The 9,558-nt window shown below is 37.6% G+C and overlaps 1 pseudogene across 1 annotated transcript; it reads left to right on the top strand.

Moving 5' to 3' along the window:
- The first annotated feature begins 231 nt into the window (after window positions 1-231).
- Window positions 232-3,891, top strand: LOC110749514 (disease resistance protein RPM1-like; annotated as a pseudogene). Its single transcript, XR_015826081.1, has 3 exons — window positions 232-408; window positions 614-712; window positions 852-3,891. The product of XR_015826081.1 is annotated as a disease resistance protein RPM1-like (transcript).
- The last annotated feature ends 5,667 nt before the right edge of the window (window positions 3,892-9,558 follow it).

The following is a 9,558-nucleotide window of genomic DNA, read 5'->3' as shown; positions in this document are numbered from 1 at the left end:
CTCCATTATTCAGAGTAGGTGGATTAGCTGAAGAAGGTGTAACATTACAAATTTATAATTGTGACTTTTATTTGTGCTTAACATGTGAACTCTTCAAACATAAGGTGCTAAATTGAAGTTTTGTGCAAATTTAAAGGACGTAAATTAAATTAGAAATTTCTTCCTGGGCCGGGTAGTTGTAGGTATATATGATAGTTGGCTTGGCTCCTTGGCCTGCCGGTAAATGCTACATTGTGTTTTTCCGCCCTAAATTAAGCCAAATCCTTGTTTTAAAAGATAAACAATAAGAAAATGAGTTGTGATGTCGTGCAGCATTTTAAGTTAGTCAACCAGGCGTTAGCATAGCTCCTCCTCTGCTCATCATCTACTACCTTCTCCAACGCCTTCTTCCTCTCTCTCTGTGACCAGGTATCTCTCTCTTCATCTTTCCTCTTTCGATTCGAGTTATGTTCTTGTTTCCTCCCTTGCTTGTTTTGTTGATTATTTTAGTGTTCTCAAACACCGATTCTGTGCTATCTCTGATTTACTCATCAGTTTTATATTTTTTTGGCGCATTACATTATGTTTTGTAAGGCTTTAGCTCTAAATAAACTGGTAACATCGTTCCCATCAGATAAATTAGTGATCGGTTGAACCCACTGCTATTGAAGACCTTTTTTTTGGGTATGCAAGTCAAGACAGAGACCACAACTCACAAGAGAAAATACAGCAGGTATATACATAACTACTTACTCTCTGTCTTGAACAAGATAACACATATTTTAGAATTAACTCAACGACTTATCCTCAAATGCGAGTTGTACATTATTTTTTTGTCTTTTTTTTTGTTTTCTCATAGCAAACTGGTTCAGTAATGGCAGAGACTTCAGTGAACATTGTCATTGACAAGTTGGTTCCACTGTTAAGGGAAGAAGGGAATTTGTTGAGAGGCATTCATGATGATGTTACAAGTATAAAAGATCTCCTAGAGAGCATGACGTCTTTCCTTAAGGATGCAGATGCAAAAGCAGAAGGGGCAAACATGAGCAGCGGTGTCAAAACTTGGGCGAAGCAAACAAGGGAGATGGCCACTCACATAGAAGATGTCATTGATGAATACCTACGTCACGTAGCACACCGTCGGAACAAACGTGGATTGATTGGTTTTATTCTTAAAACCAATCACTTTGTTAGAGGGCTATTTGCACGCCACGAGATAGCCTCGGAGATTCAACTTATCAAAAAACGTGTCCTCCAAATCCAGCAAACAAGTGTAGCATATCGCTTCAATTCAACAGAGCAAACTTCATTTAGCTCTTCAAGGAAAGATAATATGTTATTTGACCCGCGAATAGCGTCACTATACACAGAGGAAGCTGAACTCGTTGGTATTCAGACTTTGAGAGATAAATTGATAGGCTGGTCGATAGGAGGAGAGGTAGCATCTAGACGCTCGGTCAGTTCATTGGTCTGGGAAAGACAACTCTTGCAAAGAAAGTCTACGACAACCAAAGGTTCACAGAATGGTTTGATTGGCGCGCTTGGATCACAGTGTCACAATCATACAAGAACGAAGACATACTCAGAAACATGATTGCAGAATTCCACAGGGTGAGGAAGGAGTCTGTACCAGAGGGAATTGAAACAATGGATTTGAAATTGTTGATTGACACTCTGCGAGAATATCTCAAGGAAAAGAGATATGCAGTCGTTTTTTATGATGTGTGGAGCACAAACTTGTGGGAGTGTGTAAAGCTTGGATTACCCGATAACAACAATGGCAGTAGGATAATTATCACAACTTGCAAGAGTGAGGTTGCTGCTTCTTGCAGAGAAGCTTTTTCTGATCAAGTGTACAACCTTGAACCATTGTCTCCAGATAAGGCGTGGGAACTCTTCTGCAAGAAGACATTCCGAGTTTCCGGGGGATATTGTCCACCAGAGTTGAACAAATTTGCTACTACAATAGTTAGCATATGTTAAGGATTGCCTCTTGCAATTGTGGCTATAAGTGGACTTCTACAAACCAAAGGCGGGGATGTGTCTCAATGGAGAAAATTGCTTGATAGTCTTAACTCAGAACTGGAGTCTAATCCTATTTTGACAAATATTACAAAAATTCTTTCTTTTAGCTATTATGATTTACCATACCAACTCAGACCTTGCTTCTTATACTTTGGGATATATCCAGAAAATCGCACCATCAAATGCTCTAGACTGATTGGGCAATGGATCGCTAAAAGGTTTATAAAGGAGCAGAGAGGGAAAATATTGGAAGATGTTGCGGAAGAATACTTGACCAAACTTATCCAATGAAGCCTAGTTCAAGTGTCACTAGTTGATGATTTTAGTGGGAAACTGAGACAATGTAAAGTCCATGATGTCACGCGGGAGGCCGTGATCCTTTTAAGGACTGAAGATATGAGATTTTCTCAATTTGTGGAAGAAGATTCAAGATTCAACAAAAATTCCAGGCACCTGTCTGTTTATGGCAATGCATACAATATTTTTGGTAGCATCGAAAACTCTCGTGCCCATTCCTTGTGTTTTTTCAATGGCATAGGTGACCCACAAAATCCTCTTACTACTTGTAGCAACTTGTACAAAAGATTCAAGCTGTTGAGAGTACTGGACTTTGAAGATAGTCTTCTTGACAATCTTCCTGAGGAAGTTGGATACATGTACCACTTGAAGTATTTGAGCTTGAGGAATACAAGAGTGAAGATTCTTCTGAAATCCATGGGGAAGCTTGTGAACCTTCAGACTCTAGATTTGAAGCATTCCTAGTCCATCAATTACCAATTGAAATCAATAAGCTTCCTAAACTTAGAAGTCTTTCAGCATACACTGAGGACACCAACAAAGAGTGTAGTTTGACTAGACGACGAGCTGTGGTGATTCAGGATGGGATCGAGTGTTGGGGACACCTGCAAAAGCTATATGTTGTGGAGGCAACAGATAGCCTTGTTAAAGAAGTAGGGAGTTTGACACAATTAAGAAGGTTCGGAATTTATAAACTGACTAGCAAACAAGGGAAAGATCTATGCGCATCCATTGGAAATATGCCTCACTTGAAATCATTGGAAGTAATAGCAATAAATGAAGATGAAATTATTGATTTACAGCATATCTCCTCTCCACCTCAACGTCTTCAAACTCTCATCTTCTTGGGGCGTCTAGAGAAGCTACCTGATTGGATTGCAGGACTTTGTCTTTTAACTCATTTAGGTTTATGTTGGTCAAGACTTGCAGGGGATCATGATCCCTTAAAAGTCCTTCAAGGTCTACCCAATTTAATGCAACTTGGGATCTATGAGGCGTTTAGTTGTGAGGAGCTGCACTTTGAAGGAGGATTTTCGAAACTGAAGGAGCTCAATCTCAGACACTTGAAAGGCCTAAAGTTGATGACAATACACAATGGAGCATTGCCCCTTCTTGAAACTTTGGAAATTGGACCTAGTCTGCAACTACAACAGGTGCCCTCCAGCATCCACCACATCGGAAATCTTAAATCTCTAATATTCGTTGATATGCCTTCGCATTTCATGGATGTGATTCATGTTCAAAAAACAGAGCATCGTGTAGGTCCCAGAGTTTTGTTTCAGAAATCGAAAGGTAATAATAGATTCAAAACTGTCAAAGTAATTGATTCAGCAATTTTCGTGTAATGGGCGAGACCATTGCAAGGAAGGAAACAGCAAGTACAGTAGCACTCATTCATATGTGTATGGATGGATATATGGCTTTCCAATACCAACCTTGTTATTTTTCATTTTTCTTTTCCAAGTTGTAAGAAGAGTAGTTTATTTTCTCCTTTTCTTATTATGTAATAAAAGGTGGCAATGGCTCATTGGCTCACCTTGGACTTTGCAAACATTTAAATGCATTTCCTTCCATCTTCTTTATTCAACATGTTTATATTATATAGGCTTATTTACACTAATGCCCCCTGAAAATACGGTCAAATCTCACATTCCCCCCGAAACTTAAAATAACCTACTTAACCCGCTTGACCGTGATTTGGTGACCCACTTTGCCCCCTGCCGTCAACTCCATACAAAAGTTTGTTAACTATGATGACGTGGCAATGATATTTTTGTAAGAGAGGCCACCAACTAAAGGGGTGACATGGCAACTAGAGCCCACCTCCACATAGATAAGAATATAATTAAATATTCTAATGATTAAAACTAATTAAAATAATTAAAATAAAACATTTAAAACAAAATTTAGACCCCAACTGCCCCAATCTTCAACTTTCATCCACACATACCCTTCTCCTGTCCTGCAAATACACTTGGAAGAAACAAACTCATCCCACCCTCATCTCAGCCTCCCCAGCCACCATCCCTCCTCCTCCTCCCTTGACTAGCCACAAAAACAGTCACCCCCACCCCATCTCACGAACCCATCCCCATCCTCAACCACAGCCCCTTCCACTGCCCCTTCCCCAGCAAACTTAAAAGTTCCTTAAAAAAACAAAAACCCAAAACAAAAAAAAACCCCAACAACTCATATCAATCTTCTTCTTCAATCAAATTTCCAGAAAAACTCACCCACCTCCGAATCGCCATGCCTCATGAGAATATAATACCAAGCAAAACTAAATATATACAAACAATAATCCAATCCTGAACCCCACCCAATCCACTCCAGCCCCAAATTTCCAAAATCAGCCACAACACTCCCCTCTACACCATGCCCATATTGACCACTCTCATATTTAGAAATACTTCTCCCTCTACTTTGGATCTGCATGCTCATATAACAATGGAAGCTTGACATGTTTTCCCCAATAAAAAACAAACCAAAAAGTGGATTTTACTTTACTAAAGCTCTGGTTAGAGCAGAGCCCATGAGTTAGGTTTTTCACATAAGGCAGATGAAGGACTGGTGCTTAAAGGTGGGGTCATAAGTCAATTGACTATGGTTGCTCCTTAAACGCCATTTGAATCAATTGGTTTATTTCATTAATTTGAGTTTTTTTTTTTGGTCAAACCTTAATTTGGGTTTGTAAGAGAGAGAGAGAGAGAGAGAGAGAGCAATTGACAGGGATAAGGGAAAATGGGAAAATGTAGGGTGAGTTCTGATGCAGCGTGTGGCTGGGTGTGGGGTGGTGGGGAGGTAATGTTTGTTTGGATGAGAAGGTGGAAGGGATTGACAGGGATGAGAAGAAAAAAAATGGAGACACGGGCGCATCGAGGGAGAAAAAATTGATTACTTTCCCTTTGTTTTAAAAAAAAATGTTTTATTTTAATTTTTAATTATTAGAATATTTAATTATATTTTTATCTATGTAGAAATAGCCTCCACTTGCCACATCATCCACTTAATTGGTGTAATGATCATGTGTTTAAAATTACAAAAACACCTCTGCCCCGTCATCAAAATTAATAGACTTTTGTATGGAGTTGACAGTAGGGGGCAAAGTGGGCCACCAAACCACGGTCAAGCGGGGTAAGTGGGTCATTTTCCGGGGGTAATGTGATATTTGACCGTAGTTTCAGGGGGCATTAGTGTAAATAAGCCTATTATATATGCCTATGCTAATACTAATTTCATTGCATTCTGGATGTTAATCTATTACCTGTTAAGCATATATATATGGACTAGTCTTTGGATATTTGTCAGACAATTAACTTCTTTTTTCTATAGTAAGTTAGTTGAGTTCTTCAACCTCTATCCGTACTGGCAGAGATTCGAAACTCAAAGGTGCAATGGCTCATTGACTCGCCTTGGACTTTGGAAACATGGATGCTTGAGAAGTACTTTCCCCCTTCATTCTTTGATATCATGGTTCATCTAGTAGTACATCTTGTCAGAGAAGTTCATCTATGTGGGCCAATATATTTTAGATGGATGTAACTGTTTGAAATATATATATATATATATATGAAAGTGCTAAAGGGGTATGTTCAGAACCGTACTCGTCCCGAAGGTTGCATTGCTGAGCGATATATAGCTGAAGAAGCTGTAGAGTTTTGTATCGAGCATTAATCTGATGTTAGTACAGTTAGAGTGCCTTCAAGCCAGAAGATGGGAGTTTCAAAGTCATTATCAGGTTGCACAGTGAGCTTAGTTGATCGGGACTTGTTGAACCAGGCACATCTATATGTCTTGGAGGATACGGAGGAAGTCCTACCTTATATCGAGTACGTATGAGTTTTATTTTTCATATGCAGCAATTTTAAATATTATTATTCCTTATGTTTATCTTATATACAAGGGACCGTAATGCTTGATTTTTTCGTGTCAATGTAGGGAACATATGATCAACATCAAGACTACTTATCCAAAATTTAGAAAGAGAACAAAGTGGCTGTAAGATAAGCACAATAGCACTTCCATTCAATGGCTACACTTTAAGGTATATATGTTATTGAATCACATATTGAACTTTTAATTTTCTTTCTTTCTATATGTTAGATTGAATTAAGATGTATGATTAATTTGCAGGTTCAAAGTGAATTTAATGGGGAAGAGAATAATGACGTATCAGAAATTTTGAGGTGGCAAGCAGCTAGTCCAAGCATGACAGTGCCATCATATAGGAGCTATCTTATTAATTGTGTTAAATTTAACACCAAGGCACAAGATGATGTGCGAACTGTCCAAAATAGTGGAGTTTATTTACTTTCACATACTATGCAAGTTGCTAGTGCCAAGGATAAAAACCCTATTGTCTCCAATATGGATTTTTATGATGTTATTCAAGAAATTTGGGACCTTGACTACCAAAAGTTTAGAATCTCATTCTTGAGGTGTTATTGGATAGATAACACTTAGGGCCTTGTAGTCGACGAACTTGGATTTTCCCTTGTAGATCTGAGTAAAATTGGACATCGAAATGACCAATTTGTTATGGTGTCTCAAGTCAAACAAGTATTTTATGTTGACGACCCAATGCATCGTGGTTGGTAAGTAGTGTTATCAATGCCTAATAGAGAATATAATGATGTTATTGGTGATGATGTGCTAGGTGATATTAGAATTGAGTGTGAGCCATTTACTAGAGGGATACCAAATGTTGACACATTTGATGACCTAGTGGGTGAGTTTGGGAGTGAAAATATTAGAGATGAGTGTGAAGATATATGGATTGATTGATTGTTATAATGTATGACATTAGTTATGCAGTTAATTATATGAAATTAATTAATAGCTCTGTATATCATTTTAATTCTGATCATATTTTCATTATGCAGGCTTTGGGCACGACAAATCAAAAATATAAAATACTGGATTAAAGGTGTAAAATACGACGGTCCAGTTAAAAAATTGGAAAAACAGACGTCTAAAATAAAACCAACGTCGTGGAAAGAAAATGCAAAAGACCGTAAAGAAATAAAAACCGCCATATGAAAATGAAAACACGTCGATTTATTAAAATTAAATTACAAGCAACTAGTAGTAATAAACATCAACAACAGCCTACAAAAAACCGCACGTCGTATATTTCTCTATAACACGACGGTGGAGTACTCCAAGCGACGAATTTGTTAAACACTACTTCCACGATTAAAACCTACTGTCGTCTAAAGGGTGAAATAAAGGCATCTCAATTCCATTAACTGCCGTGACAGATTTTCTGCACGTCGGTTAGTCTAAAACATATGATGCCTTAGAGAATACACACGTCAAGGAGGGTTACGCAAGCGACTTTTAAAAGGTCAACCACGTCAACATGTATTAGAAACCGACGTGGTAAGAAATTAGAACGTCATACAATTGGATACTCGTGACATAGTGAAGGAATTAACCACATCCTTTATTTTACAAAAACCGATGTTGAAGATATAATCCACATTGTTTCTTTACCTGTCCACGCCTTCAATATAATTTTTAACGTCAGCCTTTAACAACAGTAGTAGTGGGTAGGATTTGTTATGTCGGTATTCAGTAATATTGTGTCATTTTAAAGTATTCAGACATCCGTTTTGTAGAAAAAGCATCGTCTAACTCTGTCCAAGGGATTCTTTGTATAATTTAAACGACGATTCTCGCAAGAAACAGACGTGGAATATTTTTAAAAAGGCGTTGTTCTCCTACATTGCGACGTGGATAATCATATAAGCGATGGTTTTTCCACATATGTGTCGTGGTTAATTAATTTTACGTCGGTGCCTGTGTGATTATTGACATGTAATATGCTTTAAACGTCCGTTCTTTTTTGTATGCGTCATCTTTTACAAGTTAGACATCGGTTTGTTTATTTATTTAATGTAGTATAAGTTAACCACGACGGTTTCTAGGTTATACAAGTTTATATTCCTTCAATTAGGGACGTGGATAATTATCTGTACTTCGGTGCTTGTTTTGATCTTGACATGTAACTCTCTTTAGACGTCTTAGTTTTAATAAAACCGTTGTCTAATTTTTCATTTTACGCTATATATATAGTAATTAGACGTCGGTTTGTAATATTTTTTGACATTGAATGTTTTAACGACATCGGTTATTAGCTATCGTTGTTTTATATATCAAAAGATGGCGATCGATTTCACGACAGTTTGAAAACCTTCTAGACGAAGGTGGATTCCTGTCGTCTATTTCGATTTTTGTAGTAGTGTCATCTTATAATTCTTTTTTTTTTTTCTTTTGTAGCAGTTCTTTTCATCTCGGGAGGGGTCTAGAATCTAGTTCACCTTTCCCTGATTTGTGTTTTATAATTTACTTTACCCTAGTTAACAACCTTTTTTCTTAGATAGATAAAATCCTTGTATTGTGTATTATCGGTCCCAATGATGAGCCAATCGCCAAAAGGTTTTCTTTGTCAAAAGTTAGATTGTAGATAGTAGTTACACAATAGCATGAGTTATAGGTGGGTAGATGTTTACTACTTCTGTTAAGATTGTGCGTCTGATAGTTCTGTTTGTGGCAAGATGTGGTTTCTAAGAGGAAACACACAAGTCATGATGGTAGGGGTAATTGGGGCACTGTAAAATGCAAGTGAAGATTATACTGGTGGTTACAGGATTTATCTCGGACCTAGTTTTCAGGTTCTGGTTCATGTTGCTAGATTTTGTGAGTTACAAGGTTCAGTGAGTGCCCAGAGGATACCAAAAGTACCTAGGGACTACTGTCCTTTAGCATATCTTTGGTCATCCCATGATATTTGAATTGCTGCATGTTGATTTATGTGGAATATCTTGAGGCAATTGATCAAATATGTTTTTATGGGCTCCATTGAAGGAGGACTTCTGAAACTAAAGGAGTTCAATCTTATAAAGTTGAACAGTTTAAAGTTCATAGATGGGATTCAAGTTCAAAAAACAGAGCACCGTGTAGGTCCCATAGTAATTGTTGTGAAGACAGAAGGTGAAAGAGTCATGATCGCCAAATTAATAGATTCAGCAGTTTTCAATGTAGCACTCATTAGTGGATATATGGCTTTCTACCGACAACATTTTCAAAGTACCTCCACTCATTTTTATTGTATGTTTGGTCGTCCTATGATGTTTGAGTTATTGCATGTGTATCTTACAATGTGGACTATATCTTGAAACAGAGCTCTTTGTTGAAAAAATCTCCCTCTTTAAGAATAAATTTGTTGCATCAATATATATAGTGAAGTTTTAA

Source organism: Prunus avium, chromosome 8 (genome assembly GCF_965620075.1).
Source record: "Prunus avium chromosome 8, drPruAviu1.hap1.1, whole genome shotgun sequence".
Taxonomy (NCBI): domain Eukaryota; kingdom Viridiplantae; phylum Streptophyta; class Magnoliopsida; order Rosales; family Rosaceae; genus Prunus; species Prunus avium.
This window is presented reverse-complemented; position numbering and strand designations above follow the sequence as displayed.